Source organism: Pleurodeles waltl, chromosome 8, assembly GCF_031143425.1.
Source record: "Pleurodeles waltl isolate 20211129_DDA chromosome 8, aPleWal1.hap1.20221129, whole genome shotgun sequence".
Taxonomy (NCBI): Eukaryota; Metazoa; Chordata; class Amphibia; order Caudata; family Salamandridae; genus Pleurodeles; species Pleurodeles waltl.
Window position 1 is genome coordinate 1,469,631,125 of NC_090447.1, and position 24,192 is coordinate 1,469,655,316.

Genomic DNA, 24,192 nt, shown 5'->3' on the forward strand with positions numbered 1-24,192 from the left:
CTTGAATATTTCTTTGAAAAATATTCCCAGGGAAACATTTTGGGTTTTGCCCCACACAACTACCATTCCTCTTTTGTACGTTTAAAGTGCCATCTTCCTTTTTAAAACACATTACCCACCTGGCTGAGGTCAAAGTGTGAGTGGACAGTGGATAAATGGATGGATAAACTGTCGACCAAATATATAAGACAAAGGTGGTAGGTTTGAATTTATAGGGCAGAATATTGGGCAGAATATTTCCCAAAAACTCATGTAACAAAAGGCATGTTGGGATAGCGGTATTTTTGAGTAAGGCTTTTGATTAAGGCTATGAAAAGGAGTGTTATTGTGGCAGAGTGGGACAAGTATGGAATAGATAAACAATTGCAAGAGAGAGGCAAGAAAAATGAATACGGAGAATCGAAGATACCTTTTCCCAATGATATTGAGGCAAACAATGTGCTGAAGAACCCTAGGAAAATCATACCTTCCTGGCGAAAAGACTATAGAATGGAATAAAGCAGAATTAATGTATAAATGATTTAAGGAGCAATTATTCGAATCAGTTTGAGCTTTGAAATGGATGTACTCAGTGTGTGTTTTGCAATCAATCTCGATGTTTATTTTAATTCTAAGTCCTAGGTCCACATTGTCCTCCCAAAAAAGTACTAGACTTTCTTGGTGTAAGGGGGTGGGTGTTGTTGGTTACTTACAGTTGTGCAAGGATAAGTGTTGGAAAAGTAACTGTCACATAGAGGAATGGGAAGTGTGAGATGTCATTCTAGGCTTTGAGGGATGAACTGAAGAATGCACTTGCTATTGGCTGCCATCAAGATATGTCCTGTGTCTTGGTATATTCTCTAATTTGATCTACATTAAAACCTCTTCAGATGGGAGCTCTGTTACTAGGACACATTTATCAGGGGGGCCTTGCACAACAGAACTCTACAAACAAGATGGCCGCCAAATTTCAAAGTTCGAAACTTCTATTGCCCTTGATGAAGACCCGGAGGACACTGAAGTGAAGACAACACTACCTTGTTAGCTAACAACGCAAACTATGCATCTCATAACTGGGGAAGCAGGGATATCCATACCTGAGAAATGTAACAAATGAATGTTGTTGTCCCTGCCACTCCGCAGCACAGTAGATATCAACAAACATCATGGCATGCAGCCCTCTATTCACAATAACCAGACTAATGGCACTTTCCTTTGGTAGTGCAGTCAGCTATATGTCTGCAAACTCCCCATTAACTCAGAAGAATTCTCCTTAAGACTGCTATATAAAGAAAGATATAGCGTTGTTCCTCCATCTTTCTCAATTAACTATTTCGGTATTAAAAACCAAATAATGGCTTTCGTTTGTACACGTACAGGAAATGGAGAATGTGGCATGGAGTCGCTCTGAAAATATGCCGAGGCACATTGAAAAATGTAAATACCTGAAAACACATCTCTCTCAACATGTCATAGCACACAACTGAGGTTCAGGATATCTGGATCCATGCCAGATGTTCATGGTAACATCTGGCTATGTAAATGAGCTTCACTTAGATAAACAGTTTGCCAGTTTCTCTTAAGTTGACCACCTAAACATTTGCCTTGGACCTGGGTTTTCTAGATCTATATTGGGCACCCCTGATCTACAAGAGGGTTTTAAGTCAGCATCACGAGGCGACATGTGGAACTCATGCATCTGATAAAACAGCGCCACATAACCATATCATGACAGTGACTTAAATGTAGTCAAATTTGCCATTGAATTAGCAAACGAAGTGAGTGGCAGCCATCTTGTGACCAGTCACATGTGCACATCTATCCCTGCCCGACAGGCCTGGAGCAGTACTCTAGCAGTGAGTGATTAGAGAGTAAAATATGTTAACCCTAAACAGTCAAACAACAAATCAGACAAATGGTTTTCTGGATGCTGCAGTCCCTTTTCTTGTTTATTGGCAGGTGTACATTGAAGATATCTTTTTGCTTATTGGGAGGTAAGTATAGCCTTTTTCTCAAGCGTAGTCCAGTGAAGGGTGATACTTGGCACCACTGCCGAGGAAGCAATGCTTTATACTTGGTGTATGTGTAAGCACTTGGAAATAACAAAGACAAACGATTATTCTTTCCAGTTAGTTTACAAGTCTCTCGGTTTTATTCACGTTTTATTGTTTTTTTTATTCTCGTGCACCAATTAATTCATATATTTTTATTTTCTGTAAGTGAGAACCATTATGCTCTAATTAGCGTTTAGAGACTGTTTTATATTCTTCCTGGTTAATGCAGAAAGAGGCAATGTACTAAAAAGGATCGTTACTACGCCGTCGTAAACCGGGGAAAGTCAGAGGGAGGGCGCAACATGTGGGACCTGAAGGACTATGTCTTCTTTGATGAGTTAAAAGCGCCAGGGAAATTTTAGGCACTTCGTGGGCATGTCTGGGGTGGAAGGTAAAAGCTAGAGGCAATAATATGCCATAACCACCTCGAGGACCGCACTAACAAAGGTGCAGGTGAATTATGAGATGAGGCCAAGTGAACCCCTCAGAGGAGACTAATGCTGCCCGCTTAACCATGGCAAAGGGAGCATATCTTGTGTGGGCAGAGGTACTTTGATAGAAGGGATTGGGGTATTTGGATTGGCATCATTTTTGACAAATCTTTTCCTTTTTTGCAGATTTCTCAATTGAGATTTTAATAACAAACACAGATTAACATCCCCTACAGTGCCAGACAGAAGCAAATATGCAAAAGAAAGGAATTGAAAAATAAAAAACAAACAAACAACAAAAGAACAATAGGAGTTATCGCTTACATCAAGTGTAGTACCTACCTAAAAACACAGCACTGACTCGAAACATCCAGAATACAAGGTACCACCCTGCCAACAACGGCTATCGATACCATTGACTGTAGAGTACTACACATGAACGGTTACAACTCTCATGTACCTACTCCATATCGCTCCAGCCACGATAGTTCAAGAATACCATCAATCTTTTCCTTTTATACTATTGTTTTGGGGCAAAAATGATACATTGGTGTAGTTACTTTATTGATGGGGGGCTGATCAGAAGATTGGTTAAATACAACTACGATCTATAAGAGAGGGCGAAGTCTCCCTGCCGTTTTTGGGAATGTCGGCAATCCATAGAAGGAGGAAATCTGTCCAGTTGGCCATTGACAAGAACTGAAGGAGTTTGAGAGTTAAACTAGTGATATATTGCAATGGATAACAGGAGCCTCAAGCTTGGGAGCAGTAGGACCCACCACTTTAGAATGTGGAGTTGCTGGGTAGCAGCCTTCAGGTTTACGACTGCATTTTAAATTCTTCCATGGCCTAAAGAATGAATAAAACTTGAGGGGCCTTTGGTGAGGGGGACACAATACAGTGGTTGTTGAGCTGGAAGCATGGAGGTGATCTCCCATGGATTTCAACAATTAACACCACATCTATTTTTTAATCATTCATTGTTCCGCAATGCAGGATCCTTTCAGGTATATTCAGGGGTCTAGGGTAACTACAAACAACAGTTACAACAGAATATATACCCTAGTTCACACCACCACAGAGAATGTTGACAGGTAGTACATACCCACTTTAAAACATCTGTTATCACTATGGGAAACAAGAGCTATGAAACACAGTTTTCAAACCCAGCTTTTTGACTAAATTTGATAACTGAAGAATTCAACTATTTCCTGGTTCAGCAAGTCAAAAATGTTGAAGCATAATAATGACTGTCATCTAGGTCGAAATATTGTAAGTCAAGCCAGGTGACACTGCAAAACATTCTGCAGCCCAAGTTTTAAAATCTTAGGTAGCACATTAGATTCCTCCCAAGGTGACATTTACACAACACCAGCCATGGAAACTGAATCTCTTTTTTTGCTAAACATTTGTTTGAGCTTTGTAGCTGTTCCGGGCTGAGTCTCCTACATAATATTACAATCAACCCTGTTGGAAACTTCGGGGGTCTTCTGGGGGTCCTGCAGCACCTGCTCCCCACAAAAACCTACTAATAAGGTAATTGAAGTTTAGAGGTCACTTTGCCCTTCATGTCATGCTTATAAATGAGGTGATGCAAGTTGTCAGCTGTGATGGAAATACTGGAGGTACTTTTGTGTGCCTGGGAATTTAAGTAGGTTAATCATAGGACACAGTGATGGCGAAGGAGGAAGAAGGGTGGGGAGTTTCTGTCTCCCATTGACAGAGTTGTAACTGCGACTTAGAAAAAATCATTTAATAGCCGTATGCCTTCAATATGAAATAGTTCACAGTGTTTTCTAATTATAATTATAATTTAAATGAACATATCTTAACAAGTTATATTACAATCAGGACTTTAAAATGGTACGCAATGTGTCAGAACCATCATGTCAACAATGATATTGTATTCCAAGGAATTCTCCAATGAGTTGCACTAAGCAACACCAAATACAAACTATTGTGATTAATTTAGTAAGATATAAATATTTATCTATGTAATTATTTTTCGCCACAGAATTATATCTTTAAAGAAATTGTTTAAAGGTATATAAAAAGCCATGTGTTGTCAGCATGTAAACAAGACTATATTGGCCCTTTTGTTCCCTGTGGAAGAATACAAATTAACATAACTTAACAGTGATTGGGTCATAGTGAAGACATAGTTGTAGTTATTGAAGCGTGCTTGGGTAGAAGCCATGGACTGAAATGTATGCTAAGGACCAATACGTCCATTTCTGCTTCACCAGAGCTTCTCCTATACATTGAACTATGAATCATATTTCTGCTACAGAAAGATGTGTGCAATATCTTCTGTGGCAATATTAAATTCTAAAGTAAAGTTTACGGGAACTATCAATTCATGCAGCGCCGTACAAACAACTTGCAATAGTTGATATTGAACTGCCTACTCAGGAGTTAAAGGGCAAACGTCTGGGAGTCCACTTCATTGGATTGTACAGCAAGGGAAGACCAAGGCGCCCATCTGAAAATCAATTTCAGTAGCTTAATACACTTGTCCACATTGGATCAATCATATGTTAAGTACTGTGCAAAGCCACAGCCAGCCACCATGGTCCAATATCCCAGTTCAGTCAATGAGGTTATGACCATCCGATGGTAGGCTATCCATTGCAGATAACTATTTTACCGCAGATATTTCAGACATAGCCGAGGTTGGCAAAATGAAAACCATTGAGTGTCCCATGATTGCTTAATATGTGTGATGCAAACAATCTGGCAAAGTGATACATTGCAGCCCTAATTGTTTTCAAAATATTATGCAAGACAGCATAATGTTGGCCACAGCAGCCCTTTGGCTAGGTACTAGTATGAACATGAAGGGCTCAGTTCACAAAAACTGGGAAAAAATTACAGAATTTTGTCAGTAGGTGCCACTTACACTTGCTGTTTTATAAATCTGAAATATTTTTGGAATCCTCCCGCAAGTCTAAACGTATTGCACCTCTTCTCTGACAGTTGCAGATTTCCAGGAGTACTTGCACCAGCAACTACTTACACAAAAGGAAATCTAACAGGTGTGCATTAACACAGGTGACAGTGTGGCACAAGTTTTTACATCCCTTTTTATGATTCTCCATGGGAAATCAATCCTGTCCATGATGAAACACCCTTATCAGTTATCAGGATAGTCCATCCTTACTCCCATCCTAAGAATGCAGATAGTCCAGAAGGCAACAGCAGTAAATTGGCAAACATGATTAAAGGGGTAGAGCTACCAGCAAAAACTAGGTTAGTACCCAAAATGTTCCCGATATTTGTCCTTCACAATCGTTGGGAAGTACCTCACTTCACTACAGATGACGTGTGAAGTTTTTTCTGTGCGTAGCGAGATAAATTTAAAGCTAATCACACCCATCCACCCCATACACCAAAAATCGCACCAAATCCCACCAATAGTGCATCACACTTCCTGGCTGTATCCTCACTTGAAAGAAGTCCATTTCTATACCACACCAACTATGAAAAGCAAGTACTTCCTGTTTGTCCTCTCAAGGCTCCATGGGGGTCTCTTTATGCTAGTATCTTGTGACAGGTCAACAATGCACATCCTTTTCCAGGAAGCTGACAAGTTACTGAAAAGCAAAAAGAGGGACATCCCAAAACATAGAAGTAGGACTACACGTTTGCATCGACTGAAGGGCACAGAATGACTTGACAGTGCTCACAAACAAAGAAAGCACAGAGAGTGAGGACTTGAAGGTAACTAAATGTAGCTTTTATGGACAGTATGATCTGTGTTAATTAATTTGTTTTACAATAAGGGCTGCTAACTAATCATACAAGGGAACGCATGAAACGTGCCTACCTCTGTGTCCAGTTGGGCCACTCTGCAAAACAGTATATACTGCATTTATTTGATATTTGCTGGGAGATATAATGAAAAATTAGGTTAGTCCTGGCAACTTCGGGATGTCTGATTACCCACAGGCTAATTTGGAGAATAAGGCAATAGATTTTCCCACTGCTAGCCAAGGGCGCAATCTGTCCAATGTCTGTCATCTCTGAGACAGACATGCCACTTTCTTCCATCAGAAGATCAAAGACATCCACAACAGCTTCAGACCCCACGACTTGCTGAACTCACCAACAACACCCCTGCCAGGACCCTCCAAACTCCCAAGACCCCTACACACCTGGACCCCCCCTCACGACCGACGAGATCCACTCAATCATGAGCAGCATCCACTCTGGAGCCCCTACCCCTACTACATCTTCAACAAGGCTAGCGCTGTGATCGTGCCAAAACTCTGCAAGACCATCAACTGCTCCCTAGAGTCAGCAACCTACCCAGAAGACTGGAAGCATGCCAAGGTCTGACCACTTCTGAAGAAACCCAGAGCTGACACAACAGATCTCAAGAACTACCGCCCCATCTTGCTGCTGCCCTCCCCAGCTAAGGTCGCTGAGAAAGCAATCAACACTCAGCTACACCAACACATCGAGGACAACAACATCCTTCACGTCTCCCACTCAGGATTCAGAACTAACCACAGCACTGAAACCGCCCTGCTCACCTCCACAGATGACATTCGCTCCCTCCTCGACCGCAGACATACAGCAGCCATCATCCTACTGATCTTTCAGCCACCTTCGATACTGTATCCCAATGCATCCTATGCGCTAGACACCACGCAGCAGGTATACGCGGCAAGGCCCTTCGATGGATACCCACCTTCCTGACAGGCAGAATACAGGAAGTCAGACTCCCACCACACTTGTCAGAACCTACAGACATCAGCTGTGGAGTACCCCATGGATCATCATTGAGCCCCACGCTGTTTAACATCTACATGACCCCACTCGCCCCTATCGTCAGGAACTACAGTATGAATATCGTCTCCTACGCAGATGACACCCAGCTGATCATCTCCCTGACTGAGAACCCCTCAACAGCCAAGAAGAACTTCAGGGATGGGATGGAAGCAGTCACCATCTGAATGAGGGAAAGCTGCCTTAAGCTGAACTCTGACAAAACCGAGATCCTCATCATGGGACCTTCCTACACAACCTGGAACAACTCCTGGTGTCCCTCAATACTCGGTAGGCCCCCCACAGACCCTGCACAAAACCTCGGCGTCATCCTCGACTCAACGCTCACCATGACCAGACTGTCAACTCCGTCGCCTCCACCTGTTTCCACACCCTCCGACATCCTACGGAAGATCATCAGATGGATACCAACCGACTACCGAAAAACCGTGACACACACGCTAATCATGAGCAGACTTGACTACAGCAATGCCCTCTATACCAGCGCATCCAAGAAAAACCTGAGCAAGCTCCAACAAATTCAGAATGCCGCTGACAGACTCGTCCTAAACATTCTCCATCAAGAGCACATCACAGGGCACCATCGAGAAGAGGATCAACTTCAAACTCCTTGTGCACGCCTACAGAGCCCTTCATGACAGCGGACCCAGTTACCTCAACCACTGTATTACCTGGTACTCCCCTTCCAGACCTCTCCGCTCGTCCCAGCAGGCACTCGCCAGTGGACCCCGCATAAAGAGGTCCTCGGCTGGAGGAGGATCTTTCACATACCTTGCAGCAATAGTTTGGAACACCTTACCTCTTCATCTCAGACAGTCGCCATCGCTTCCTCAGTTCAAGAAGGACCTCAATACCTGTCTCTTCAACTGATCTCTGAGGACACACCTTAGCGCCTTGAGACCCTATGGGTGACAAGTGCGCTTTAAAAGCACCTGATTGATTGATTGACTTCCCTTCAATTGCTACAGTGCTTGCAGAGGGAACTTTATGGGGTACAGTACCAAGGAGAGGTGGTCTATTGGTTATTGTACCCTGAGAGCTACAGGGTGTAATCTTGTCACAAGAACAAAGATAGCACAGTGCGCCAATAAAAACGTCGGTTAATTGTTTTATATGCAAAATAATTGTTAAAATTAAAAACATTTCTAGATAATGAACACTTCCTTTGGGGAACAACTGTTTCCCACTAATTTCGGCTGCATCACTCGATTGAAAATAGTGTGATTTTGGGGAAATAATCTCCACATTCTTAAAAGTGCAAATATTTGTCAAATGTTTCGTAATTTGAGATGCACGCGACGTACACAACCGTTTAACATCTCCCAAGGCTCTGATTAAAGCACAACACTTCATTGCTCTGTGGCTCGGTTTTCCCAAAACACATATTTGCATAGAGGGGGTTGTTGCCACGGGAGACACACGGCCAATGAACTTGACCCTCCGCTGTCCTTCCTCTCCCATACAATTCACTGAGGAATAACAGCCTGAGGCCCCCAGTTTTCACAACAGGAACAGGATTTGTACACACAGGACATTGGTGGGCGCACATTTTCTAGCCGGGGTTGAAAGCTCATTTGTTACTCGACACAAACATGCTCTTGGCAATGCAGCCTTCATTTGGAGGTTGCCAGGGAAACGGTGTGTGGCTTCCATCGCCCGTGCTCCTTGTGTTGCAGCTCCGTGCCCTACAAGCCAGTCATTGATCCGGTGACGTGACGCAGCCAGGAGTCACACATGGGTGGGAGAGGGGCATGTCCTTCAATGGATAATGTGTGAACTAACTCCCCTCCCCCTTCAAACTTGAAACACAACAGTACCTCTCTGGACGGCTTCATTTCCGTTTTCCGGGAGGAGAGTGAATTAATACCAGGGCAACTGGAATTATGCGGCAGGAGAGGGCCAAATTATGCAGCAGACTAAGCGGCGAGAAAAGGCACATTATGCAGCGTAATGAGGCAGATTTTGAAATTATATGTTTATTATGTCATCTTTTTTCAACGTTGTAGCACTCTCTGGGCAGTGGTTGCACCTGGTTAATACCACTTTATTACTCAGTTACAGCAATAGGCAGCACAAAGGTGACAAGCCCAGATTTCTAAATGGCCTTCCACTGCACATCAACACATCTCACTGCATTTGTGGTAACACTTGAACCGTTTGAGGTAAATAAAAAAAAATAAAAAAATCTAAAATCTGCAGATTAGGAGGCAGACGATGGATTATGTGGCAAAATGCAGCAAGTCTATAATTGTGTGGAAATCGCCGCGGCCACACAATCGCATGGTTCCAGTGGCCCATACGGCATCTCATTGAGGTGTCCAACAAAGCCTCATATGATATGCCCAGGTGAGGTTTTACTAAAGCTGGTTTAGTCGTCTCCACGCCATTCTTTAAGAGTGTTTTTTTTATCACGTTAGAAACATGGTTGTTTGGTCTGAACTAATAACTGCTTGCAACAGTAAAGCTTATACTTAAGACACCTGCTCAGCAGTTACGAAGCAAAGTAGCTAATTAAGCAGGGCAGCCATCAATTCAGGGTAATGCCATCAAATAGTTCTCTCTGCCTAGGGCATTAACCAGCAGTAATAGTCTGCCAAGTAAATATCACTTGGAGACAAAAGAGAAGGTGAATAATGACCAGAAAGGCAATTAACAGCTGATAATGCCTGACACTATGTTGTCAATAAGGCTGAAAGCACTGGTACACACTAGACATATTTTTGCGAACAGGACAACTGTCACGGTTCACTTTATGTCCCTGCTTCATCCTGCCGCTCAATACAGCATATAGAAATGCAAAAGGAGTTGATGCCATCATTTGAAACACTGGTTCCCAACCTGTGGTCCGGGGACCCCTGGGGGTCCGCGAAGCCTCCTCAGGGGGTCCGTGACTGCTTAGAAAATGTAATAATCTCAACAGATTAGGCCCTCGGCTTTCAGTAATGATTCACTAGGTGGGTCTAGATTCCAATAATGATTCAGTGGGGGTCCCCGGGTTCCAGTACTGATAAAGTGGGGGTCCATAGACCAAAAGGTTGGGAATCACTGATGTGAAACACTCTGATTGTTCTTAAATCACAGGGCACCTGTTGCATATTGCACTAAAGGTACTAGCCCCCAAACATCAACATTTTCTTCTATTTTTGAAGTTTACAAACAACAACATTTTCTGAACAGATAGCTCGGTGTTCTTCAATAATCCTTGTTAGGTTGCCACTTATGTGTGAATGTTGAGTGATGCTAGAGTACAGCGTTGCCATGAATGAAAAGTCAGCACAGGTCAGAAAGTGATGACCCCTATATGGTATGACAATCCATAATATCACCATAAGGGTCAATCTCTCTATATAGTACCCTGTATTATACTGCCACTATTTACAGACTAATGCATGCAGCACGAATGCCTTGGGCTCTGCAGTTGTATTGGTATCCAGACAAAACTATCTACCAAGGTCATTCAAGATCTTCGGGAACACAATAGGTTGCCAATGAAAGATGACAACTGACCACGAAAATGGCAAAATTACATTTTAGATGATTATTTCTACAGAGGATTACAGGAGCAGAAGGGCCCCAGTACAAAGTAAATGATTTAACTGAGGAAGAAAAGAACTGCTGATACAGTTTTCACACCAGACATATGACAATAAAAAGAGATGAGGCAATAACTGTGTATTCTGTAAAATGGACAAATTCTGGTATAAATGAATTACCTTTGGAAGGGTGGGTGGAGTGGGAAGACAGCCCCATATAAAATAGAACTAACAATGTCCCTTCAGTTTGTGCAGCTGTATTGGGACTTTTCTAAAAGAATGGTCATGACAAGTGTACTAATAATATTTCTGTAGATCAATAAACAGCAATACCGCCACTTTAAATCTCTTCGGACACAAGTCTCATTCAACCAATGTGACCAAGGCTTATGTGATGGGTAAACCGCGGCCAAGTCCTCTATTACTCAATGTGACTGAGTGTCGTCAAGCATCCATCTGGAAGTATAATGGCACCGACAAATCGCCATGGCTCCAGGGAGCATAAGTGCAGTGAACAATAAGAGTGCAGTGCCTTGTGAGTTGCAGTCTTCAAGCTGTTCAACTTATCCTAACAATGGAGGTGTAAGTGGAAAGAAATTATTTGTATCCAATGTGAGTGTTGAGACCATCTAGTCTTGCATTCATTCAAAGGCTCGTGGTGTAAAACATAGCTTTGCAAATGTGCATTGTTTTTTCTCTCAACGGAGATAGGGCATCTTTATGGTGTTTTGTGCGCCACAGAACATGTGGATGACATTTTTACTTCATTAGTTACCTCCTTTGTATGGTGTAATGAGCTTTTTGTCTCTTTTCACCTGCAAAACCTCAATACAAGTGTTTTACAGAAGGGCTAGTATGTTGGATTGGTGTTAAAACATTGGCAAACAATGCTTGTATTGTTCCTTGGCTGGCTCTAGCACCATAAGAAAAATAAAATGATAATAAAATACTTTTATTATCATTTTATTTTTTACATTTCTCTCTGCTGGCTCTTAGCCGGGGTGAGGGGTTGCGATGCTCCTCCGCCATAATGGAGGAGTGGCTGCTGTATGCGAGCAAGAAAATATATCCCTTTGAGCCATTGTATATGATTATGGCATATGTTATGAATGAGTAGTGGACTCATCAGCTGGTACCGCTTCATGCAGAACAGCCTGAAACATGTCCTGTATGCCTTACAGTGGCTTCTCCTCAGCTGCCTCCATCTCCTGCATAAGGATTGCACTTGATGCAGTTTTCCACAAGTGGCAAATATTCAATCATTTGGCATGCATAAAAATAAAAATGAAACAGAGAGATGTTTGCCATCTTTTACAAGGACTTCTATTATATCTCAACCTGTAGAGGCCAACATTAGATCCTTTTCATGAGAGAATGCTGAATGTCTTGACTCCTAGCTTGTTAAAATAAAGATGTGAATCTAGAATTGCAAGGCAGTTCAGCATCTACACCCCGGAATCCATTAGTGCAGTCTCCGTCCTTTTGTTTTCTGTGACCTGTATGTGCTGACAATGGCCGGTGTAGTTTCCGCTCTGCACATTTCATGTCCCAAGGAGCATATTGACAAGCCTCTATTAATTAACTTGCTGCCAATACAAATTGTATTCAAAGGAAAGAAATTCAATTAGCATCGATCCCCCCTTTATTACTACAAGTGACTAAGGTCATGAGAGGCCTATTGATCGCAGCTCCACTTGAGTGGACAGAGTGAGGCTATCAGCCGGACTCCATCAGTTTTGTCATTGCTAAGCCCATCTATGGAAGCCCTTGGAGAAGGGGACCACCCAAAGCTCTGTTCATTGCTGTGTGCACGTGTCTTTCTAGGTGTACTCCCCTAGGTCGTGATTGGCTGGAGCTCACTGATGTTGTAGGCTGTCCTTCATCCCAATATCAAGAATCCTCTGAGAAAGTAAAAAGTCTTCCCCTTATAGCTTACAGGCACCATTAGTTAGCTTTCACTAACCTTTCAGGAAAAGTTTAGTTGCATTAAGGATTTTTATTAGGACTTCATGCTGTGGTCATAATTTCACCTTTCTAACCTCCGAATTTGTTGACTATCTAGACTTTATAGAGGAGGACACTTGACACTCCATCTCTAGAAAATTATACCCATTCACTGTGCTACCCTGAACTGCTTCACTGTAAGTGGAAGGGCAAAACTGTGTGCGTCGCCTTTAACAACGTGAATCCATTAGGGTGACAGGAGCGCGGTCTGTCGGCCCTTCTGCGCCATGCCTGGTATATTTAAAGATAAGTGCACATTTTCAGTGGGATAACTAAACTTGAGGGGGCCCCCTGCAAAGTCCCTGGAGGGGGCCCTCCCCCTAGACCCAGTGTTTTATCACACATTTAATGTCAAAGTACATCAGTAGGAACTAACCCTGCTTACTAAAAAGTTGTGATGCTCCTGCTCACGTCACCAGCTTTAACTGTGTCTGCAACTGTGGTGTCAATGACCTAGAGAAATTCGTCTAATCGTCAATTATCTGAATTACAAAGATCACATAATCCATTCATATAAACCATTCACAGAACACCATCCGACATACGGGGCTTTCTGTGGCCATACGTTCCACTGCCCCGCTAGCTCAGTTAGTGCCATATAGATGGCTATTAGTATATGATAACCCCAGATGATTCCTGCAAAACAGTAATGAATGGTGCTATGCAGGTGGAAACAAGGAAACACATTTCTCCAGAAGATAGTAGGCGTACTACATTGTGTGCATCCAACTTAGCAGTAAAATGCCCTTTAGTGGTCTATACCCACGCTGAAAACAGCACTTGCTTCAATGAAATTGCAGACACCAATGTCAAATAAAATACATTGAACAGGCTGCCTACCACCCATGCAGACCAGCCCGTATATGTCATGTAGTTGGCTATGGTGATACCAAACCTGATCTTCTACTTCCACCAATCAATACTCACACGAAGGTATCATTTGAATCATATTTCTAATAAGTGAGAACACACTTGATAGAATTCTGATACCCTCATGTACACAACATGGCACCTAAGCCATAAAGTTGGCAAAGCCCCGCTAGTTTAGCAGCACTCCTCTGCACCATGCCGACATACATCTTAGAAACATTCAGATAAGTTAGACCCTCATAAGCACATCATTGCATCCTAACTACCCACCAGGGCTGTGATGCATACGAAAGAGGAACACATAGCCCAGGCTAAGCAAATGAGAACCAGCCTCTCAAGCCAGAGGAAATAAGTGGAAAGGTCCTTTGTCAAAACCACCCATACTCATAAAACTATGAAAATCTTCTAAGGTGACCTCAATGTACCTTGACAATAATCTAGTTCTCAAGTATACATTAAACAAACTTGGTACCAATATAAGACAGCGGCTTGCTTTCATGGTAATTAACACTGAACACATTTAAATAACGTGATAGAACTGTTTGTAAGTTTGGACAAACATGCAAATTACTTTTGGGGCAGCTTGTGACTGAAGTAGGTTGTTATAGCATTTTGTGACTAATAATATCATTGCAATTGCTGTTTACATAGTTGTAATATTACTCTTAATTATTTGGCATATGTTAATCGTATTAATATAAGCATTGTATTAACTGCCTTTAAAATATGTAATTAATTCTAAATGAACTTAAGAATGAAAAAAGTAAAAATTTGGGGTGCGGCAGATGGAGCTCCCACAGGGAAAGTGGTGGTTATAAGACGCAAAACCCTTTCCCTGCTACAGTTTCAAGCACCAGCTTGCAGAGTTCATGGAAGTGTGCATCAAGTCATCCTCCTACAGAGAGTGTCTCTTGCTTTGAAGAAGAGTTCTGCTATGCCAGACTGGCTTGCAAGAGCAGCTGTGACCTGGCTTGCAGTCTTCGGGGGGCCTCTTATCACAGCGTGCCCCCTCATTGGAAATCTCTCTAAAAGGCCCGCCCACTGAGCTGTTCCTACACGGCATATCTTACTTTCCAGGTGGATTCTTAGAAAGCACACTGCTCTGCTTGTTAGCTTATGTGGCACAACATTTTCCTAAAGGCATCTTCTCGCCATCTGCTGTGAACGAGTATATGAGGATTGTGCGAATATAGCGATTAGGAACTGGGATGTTTTTAAAGTATAGTTTATGTCTTGGCCTACAGAATACCTGCTACCTGCATTTAAGGTTTATTTTTCTCCACGTGAGGGGAAGATCCTTACGATTATGCTACCTCTTAATGTTTTGAGAAGATTTTCATATTCACTTTGTGGGTATTTTGGACGGTTTTTCGGTGCTGAACCCTGAACCAATGGATTTCCAGCCACAGATGATCTTCCAGTTGTAGGTAACAGTCTGAGGTCTCAAGCACCTTAAGTTCCTCTGTATATCTTCCTACATCTGGTGCAGTAACTCACCCCATCTCCTCCTTGTAAAAAAGAACAATGCTTGTTTTTTTTTTTTTTCATGCCCACTACGCCCCCCTTTTTCGGTGTATTTTAACACATAGTACAGACCTATACATGGAGTTTGAAAAAGTATGGATGAGGTTGGGGAATAACCATGACGATTTGGAATCCGCAGTAAAATAGAACTATGTACTCCAGTACTTCCAAGATCACTGCAACACCCAGGAGCGGCATAGCTGACGGGGATGCAGAACATGCATGTGGGAGTTCATCCTCCAGTTTCAGAGCACGGACTGTAATATGCAGAACAAGTGACTCCAGGCTGCAAAATCATTGGAATAATAGAATATGTTGTCTTGGTTGTGTCTGCTATCCACTCCACAATTTTTGACAAATCTTTGAAAATTAAGTACGTTTTAAAAAAGTATTAAAATGGTTTCTACAATTATTATTCAAATTACCTTATAAGCTTCTAATTTCTCCATCGCTATATTTGGAACAGTCTACACACATAGTATCATCATGCAAATATCTATTACTGGAAATGACACGCCTAATAGACTGATTTAACTACAAGAATACTACATTTTTAGGTACAGCTAGAAAGTGCCCTGGCTGCCTTGGAATAATCATGGCTTGAATCATTTAAAAAAACTAAAAGGAAGATGAAGTATATAGGAAAAGTGTGCTCTGGGTCAACCTTCTTCAGACATTAGCTTTTGTGTGCTTTTTTGGTTTGCAGTTTTTGTGGATCGGCTGTCCGTCAAGCCCATGACATTATGTGCAAGGCTACATAGCCCCTTTACTTTTAAAAATAGGTTTTGGTCATGGCCTTCAAGTAGTCCTGCACACCTAGCTTCCCACACTTCTTTTGCTCGCCGGTCCTTGTGTGCTCTCCTTTTCTTCCTGACCCCACAAACTGGTAGCTGAATTGTTTGTGGCCCTCTAAAAAGAGCTACAGAGCTGTTCCAGTATGATATGGAGGTCTGCATACAGTGATTGTTAATAACTTTCAGTGTTTGGGTGATTGTTCCAAAGTATACAATTGGACTTGAAGGCTTTATAATGAATATCACCATTATAACCCTGTGTCGGCATGTTTATTGCGGACACAGAAAACAAGCTAAGATCATTAGATTAATTGAAATGCAAGTGTATATGTCGAAGCCAAACAATCTTTACAATCTGGTGGGCTGAAAACAAAATCTCAGTCCAGCTTTTGGCAGTGTTTCTTCCCACTTTAAAAATGAAGACACTCCAGGGCATCTGCTCTCTTTATTTTTCTCTGGAAGTCTGATATTAATGGAACAGTGGTGGACACCTGTGGGACCTCTATCAATTATGTAAGGTTCTGAAGTCTGCAACAGAAAGGACTGGTTTCTGACTGGATGGAACTCAGCAACAGTCCTAGGGCCAGATGTACAAAGCTATTTATCGGTCACAAAAAGCTAAATTTGCCTCTTGTGATCCCTAAATGGACTTGCACCCTGTACCAACCCATTTTGCGACTCAGTAACCTACTACTGATTTGCAAAATAGGGTTTGCACCTCACAATTAGGAAGGTGTGTGCCAAAGGTGTCCTTTCCTAAAAGCGAGTCGCAGGGGGATGTATAATTGTTTTGCGACTGGGAATGCGTAGCAAACAACTGCAGTTACCACCAATTTCAAATTGGTGGTAACCTTTTCCCAAACTGGAATGGGTCCATAAGGGACCCCTTTGGGTATGGAGGCACCAACATCTTTTCAGCAGGCAATGGTCCAGCAAAACCTTTCTTTTTTTCTGTAATGCATCCCATTTTCCACTAGGGAAAATGGGCTACAGTTAAACAAAATGCTTTCTTTAAAAAACAGTCATAGACATGGTGGTCTACTGAGCCCAGCATGCCAACATCCCTGTGAGTGCTGCCATTCCCAAATGGGCAGCAAATTGCGAACTGCCTCATGAATATTAACAAGGCAGGACCCTTGGAACCCATTTGCTAATTCTTGCAAAGCAAGTCCTTACTGTACATTTTGGCACTACTTTCACTTAAACCTTTAAACTACATATCACTGAGTCTACTTTTTGAATTGTTGTTGTTTTGGTCCTGTTACATTTATTAAAATGTCCTCTATTTTTCTAATTTGGTGTGTTATTCTTATTGTGTTGTATTTTCACGTTCTTATTGTTCAAAGTGCTGCATAAATACTGTACACATTGCCTCTAAGTTAAGCCTGATTGCTCTGTGCCACACTAACAGAGGGTTGAGCACAGGTTAATTTAGCATATACTTGTGACTTCATCCTGACAAAGATTGTGGTTGCTGCTTGAGCAGGGTTTCACTCTCCTCAACCAGTATCCCAATGTCTTACACTTGCTATACAATGCAATACATGCTCTCCCTAGAAGAGGTGAAACTGAGCTATGGTCGGAGTCCGTTTTTTCAATGAGGGGTGAAGCTATGGTGCTTTACTTCTGCAAATTCCATTAATTTGTTTTAAAGGATACAGTGCAAAGGTTCCAAAGAAACAGGCTCATGTTTATGAAGCTAGCACAGTAGAATGAGTGAGAGATTATTTGAAAAACCTGCAGTTCCATTTCACCCTTTTCTCCGTCGGAGGCCAGTGGCATTGAGTATGATGATAATCAGTTACTGTCCTAGAGACACTCATTTTGTAACAAGAAGTGTTGAACATGGAGCCTCCGTGAGTTACCTCTGTGCTTCTAGAGAAGCATCCCCTATGCTGCCCTTGAATAAGGGGAAGTGAGAGGTCCTGACTACAGGTTGCAGAGATCAGGCACTGTAGCCTTCTGCGGGTTGAGCAGTATAGATGAAGCAAGCACCCCAAGCAAGCATTAGAGAAGATTTATATTTGTATCACACATAGTTTGTTTCTTGAATCCAGTGTTTTCTTTCTCCATTCCCCTGCCTGCCCTTTCCCCCACTTGGATCTCATTCTGAGCTCTGCTCTCATAGCCCAGGGTGCTCCAATGGCTGCTTAAATGCACCTGATTTATTGTCTACAGGTTTATTGTGCAGCCTGCCCCGCTTCTGCTCTTCAAGCATTTCATGTCTAATCTTCTATTGCCGCAAGTTTCACATAACTTGTGCCATCTATGCATTCTCCTGGGCACCCACCCGCACCACAAAAGATGCAGCAGAGAAGGCTACTGAAGGCAAAGGCAAGGAGGAAGGCATTAAAACACCAACATGTTAAATAAACACAGCTTTTGTAGGGTCTTTGATAGGACGACTTAGAGAACACATCCATGAAGTGCTACAATGACAATCATTGATTGCTGGCGTGTTTTTAATATGTAATTGATGTGATCTGAGCCATAACAAGGGGTTTAACTGCACCTCTGTGCATTGCGTCATTGAGAGATACCAAGTGGGGCAAAACTAGGATTGTATTAGTCTCCTTAAATGCTCATTCCCTCTTCTGTGCAAAACTTGATTGAGTTAGAAACTCCTGGTTGTGCCGCTAGCAGGATATGACTGGTGTGCTAACAGTACACCCTAAAGTGGCATGCTTACACTATTTCCTTCAAGAAGAAATTAATGCAACTCTTGTGCCAAACAGGTACTTTTGCGGGATTGCACACCTTGGAACAGTGGAAACCATGGAGTGTTAATGTGTTAAACCCATTCCAAAGTCCAAAACTCTAAATGGTCTGAAAATGCACACCCGGTAAATGCCTCACCTGGAATTATCTGTACTTAGCGGGTTCGTATTTAGCACCCGGATACCACATCTGAGGGCATTGTCAATGATTTTCTCCATAGATTTTTATCTAGACAGCTCCTGCTGACCTGGCAGCCATTTTGTGTGGGTTTGCTTAGTGCTACAATGCCAATCACATTAACAAAAGTGTGCTCTGCACAAACGAAGTAATACAACATACAATACAACTTAAAATAAATAACAGCATTTACAACCACAAAATTATTTAATGCAAACAATTACATGAAACATATAATTGTATAAAACATCCCACACCCTAAGACATGGAACATTAACACACCAAATGTGTTCCCAAGATGGATTTTCTCAGGACTGGTGAGGTTTAGACCCAGTCGGAAAAGACGTGACACCCAGTGTGCCCTAGTACTCAAAGGTAGTGAAGCAGAACCAGGGGGAAATGGGTTCTGCTTGAGCCAAGCCATGCTAGCTCATGCTGTAAACTGTGAACATAAAGCAGCCCTGAGTTCACCTGAAAGCATTTGGAAAGGTACAAGAAGGAGGGGTTATGAGGGATGAGAAGAGGGAAGATCCTTGTGAATATAAAGAACAGCACAGAGATTCTCTTACTACGCCAGCTGGTCGAGTGGTAGTGAATAGGGGGCAATCAAATGTAGGCATGTAGCTGGCTGGAGAGTAAGAAAGCATTAAAAGTGACCGGAGGGGATTAGTTTTGGTGGTTAACGAGAGAGGAGAGAAAGAGAGAGCGAGGGAGGGAGACAGGAAGGCACTGATTCAGTGCCGGCATAAGTGAGTGAGTACATGAGGTTACCATCACATCAAAATGGGAGCACATTTCTGCATTTTTGGGGGAGCACCATTTGGCTGAGGCGTAAGGACCTTTGACCTCTGTCAGCAGGGATCAAACTACTGAGTGAGACACTGGAGAGTTAGAAAAACAGGGTTTACAGACTTAAAGTACTACATCAAAGTTCCTACAACACCAAGTAAAGTCAACTATTCACTTGCAGGAACAAGGTCATGTCTTTCACAAAGCAGATTTAGAAACCTTTGCTTTGAGATGCTATACGAGGGATGTGAACACCTGCATCTCAGTGGCCTGGCTGTGGTCCTTCTTGACCCAGGACCTTTTATTCATCCCAAAGTCATGTATTTACTAGAGTGAGCTACTGGCAGAAATGTGATTTGCCTAAACTTTGCAAAGTAGGTGAACAAAGACGGCAACGTGGGAACTCTTGCATCAAGACCTATAACTGTCTCACTACAGCACATGTTGATGAGGTGAGCATGACAATGGGCACCGTCTCCCACTGGGTTCAGAGCCGGCTTTAGGGCAGTACGACTGGTGCGGCCGCACCGGGTGCTGACCTGGATGGGGGGCACTGACCTCAAGTTGGCACTGTGTTTAGCAATAACTTACGAGCAACTGCTGAAAAAGTTCCTTGTGTGTCCAGCCTTCAGGAAGCCATTAAAATGTCAAGATAACTCTTGTGATTAATGGCCTTGCTAGAGAGAGAGATCGGGTTTTGTCCAGTAGCAGTTTTAACTTGCCATAAAGTGAAGCAAAGGGTTAATATGCCTGCTGTAAAGAACAGAACTATATTTTATGTGGATAGCTGAGTGGATTAGTAAAACCAGTCTTTACCAGCACTTTAAAACAAATGAAATGTATGTGAGAGGGACTATGGAGAGATGAGGGGCACTTTTGCAGGGTGGTAGTGAGGGAATCTGAGGAGGTGGTCATAGGGTGGGGGGAGGAGTCAACAAAGACTGTCGCACAGGGCGCCACCAGCGCTAAAGCCAGCCCTGACTGGGATAATACACAATTCATGTTGAGATGAGGTCTGTTTTCTTGTTACACACTTATCAACATTTTTCTAAGCTCTTACAAACTTGTTAAAAAGAGGAGCAGAAGAGATACGTTAAAAAACAGGTGCCCAAGACCACACAATTTGGTCACGTGTTTTTATACTTTCCACAACACCTCAGTTGAAGGATGGAGGTTCTGATGGTGAGGCTCACTGACCGCCCACCCCAAGGAAATGCCAGTGTGTTGGGGCTCTGCTCAGATTTTAAACAGTGTTTTTACCACGTTTTTGTGAATGTGTCAGAGCTGGAATTAGATGCAACGTCTTCTAGTTCCACGAGTACCCTCTGTTTTTTGCTAAAGGGCTCAGGGGGCGCTTTGCTTCCTCCTGAATCTGCGCCGTCGAGTACAAGAAAGATAGGAGAACGTAACATATTGTTTATTTCTCTGTGAAGCTATAAGCTGGTTAGTTCCTAACACAAACATGGTATTAATGTGTCAAATGTTACCACTAACCATAGTTAAATATTTCCATCGAAATATTTACTAATAATATTAGCAGAAAAGGAATGGCTTTTAATTGACGTCGATTAATCAATAAATAACTCAAAGATACAATGTATGTAAACATAGAATTATGTATGTGATTGATTAAAGAAGGCTCAATAACACTTAATGAACTAAACTTAATTAGGCTATTTATACAAACGGAAAGAAATGTGTGCAGCCTCTGTGCTCCTTAGATTGGCTGGAGGAACATATCCCATGAGCTGCATCATGAAGGACACGCAACCCCAAGGGAAAAGGAAGAGGACAGATTATGTTAGACTATAATATTATATTAAATGCAGAAATGTCCCACTTCTTTTAGATCCTCATGAAGAAACTTGCACCTAAAAATAATTCTAGTCGTGCAAAGAATGAACTAGAAAAACCAGTAAACATAAATCGCAAACAACAAAACTGTAATCAAGGTATTGTGAAACATGAAAGCACCAGCGCTGGACTCTGGTTTCCAGCGCAGAACACGAAGGGTAAAGGGTAGAAGGGAAAAACGTGACTTGTCACTCGACAGAATGAAGAGGTCACGATTTCCATGCGCTTAACAAAAGCATCCTCATAAGCAGGGCCTGGTGCACGTTTCCTGCTCAGGACTTGTGACTTGCTCGGTGCAAAGATCATACATACACACACGCTTTTTACACGATGCACAATTCGTGCACAGACAACCTGGAAATATACGTGATTGACAGCACGTGTTATGTGACATTACTTATACAATCGGGTCAAGTTTCTCCAATGTCACTGAACCTCGGTGATTCGACCTCTACGGCTCAGACATGCAGTTCGCTGTCCATGGTGCTGAACAAGACAGAAACTATCTGAGTCAATCTCTCTCCTATAGGGGACTTCTCAGTTACTAAAATCCCTTCCTCTGGGATGGAGGAGCTCGGTTAAGCGCAAGTGCCAAACCCACTGCGATGCACTCTGGGAAAACAAACCAAGGAAAACCTTCTCTCGCCTGTGTGTTGCCTTCTTTCCTAGTCATTTAATTGGCGAGCGCTATGCAATGTGGTTCATCGATAAATCCGATGTCGACAAACCAACCAAACAAACAAATCTGAGTTCAGTCAGCGACAATCGCAGAATCTTAAAAAGCCTCCAGATTGGGAAAGCACTGGGACCCCGTGAAAGGCACAAAATACATGCATGTTACCTAATGGTGGTATTTCGTCTTCTCGTTGCTGTCTTGAAACCCATAATAATGCATTTTCTTCGCCACAAACAAGAGATTTCACCAGGTGGCATCTGGTAAATTTGTGGATACAAAACAGATAGATCTGTGCAGTAATTGTGCACAAGTTGCAGTCCCGTTTCAGGCACAATTCGAATTTCTGCCAGAGCCAGGGTTACTGGCCAATCAGAACGAGCCCTTAAGCAGAGTAACGAGCCTGCAATAGGCAGGGGGCTGTACACTAAAAAGGAGCATTATTTCTACTATTGTTGCGTTCATATGTTTATGAACCTGTATCCTTTTAATTTTATAAATCACAATACTTGTGGCGACATTATCGGAAAGGTAGAGAAATCAATGATTTTAAACATGATCACTAATAATGAAGTGACTCTTCGGGACCACAAAAGAGTAATCCTTGAGTAATATCTTAGAGAGAGAAAAAAAAAACTAAGATTAATTATTATTACTTGTGGCTTAAGTTTTACATTTCAGAACGTTCACAAATGTTTCCAAATTTCCAACAATGACTTGCAAGAGGACTTTCATGTTTCATGCAAAACAGAATTTTTTAGCAAAAAAGTATTGCAGGACAATTCTCTCACTCTGCAGGAGATTTCACTAATTCCTAGGGAGAACGAAGAAACATTGCATCTCTTTCTAAACCCATCTCCAGCCTTTTTCACTTTCCTAATGCCAAGGGCACGCAACTTCTCATTTATAAAATTCTTGTTTTTTGCGATGCCGAAAATTACGAGAACTACGATAATTTCTTTACAAGGAACCGGTGGGTATTATTAGCTCAAAACGCCTTATTATTCATTTAGATGCAATAATAGAAGGCGAGATTATTTTACAGATTTGCACGAATAAAATCGATGAGTTTGTGCATGGAAATGGTGAGTCGTATGAATTAATCAGCCACATCACAAACAGCGTAAGTTCGGTAAAGACAATTTATTAATTTTAGCGCATAGGAAGCAACTTAAATTCATATTGTATCGACCCAGTTACAAAGGGCCTGATTTAGATTTTGGCCAGATGGAATACTCCATCACAAGTGTCACAGATATGCCGTCAGACGTATTACGATCCTTACAGGATTTAATAGGATTGTAATATGTCAGACAGGATATCCGTCACGTTTGTGATGGAGTATTCCCCTCCACCAAGATGAAAATCAGGCCCAAAGTTTGATATTATTTTCTACAATGCAAAAAAAATCTTTCTTTGGTGCTAACAAAGGTGACAAAAGTGCTTTTGGAGGTCAGGGTCAAGTGAGTTGGTGTCTAAGAAAGCATCCCAGATGTCAGCATGGACATGTAATAGAATTATGAGAGTAGGGTGTGTGGAAAGGAGGGATAGTGATGCAGCTATTCGAGCATAATATCTCTGGACTGCAATCTGCTTGGCAGAAGCTCCCATAACGCACCAGAAATAGATGTGTCAATGGTAACCGCCTCATTGGGAAGGCTTGCCTGGGTAGTTTTGCAGGTACCCTCATGCTGCACAGCCATAACACCACCAGGACACTTGTTCTGAGCATGATGAAATTGTGTTAAGATGAGTCACTGTGTCCTTCAGATGTCATGGAAATTGAAACACATTACTACAGCCATTAATCTCATCTATGAGTAAAAAAGTATGATTCAGTCTTTTGATCAAGCATGGGAATTTAAATGATTTTTACTGCTATAACATATGAATGGGAACGTAATTACTAGATTATGACTACTAGATGAAATTATTAATAGCTTAAGTCATTAATCATCATTGCAATATTTTTTAATCCGATGCTAACAAATATTTTCGCTG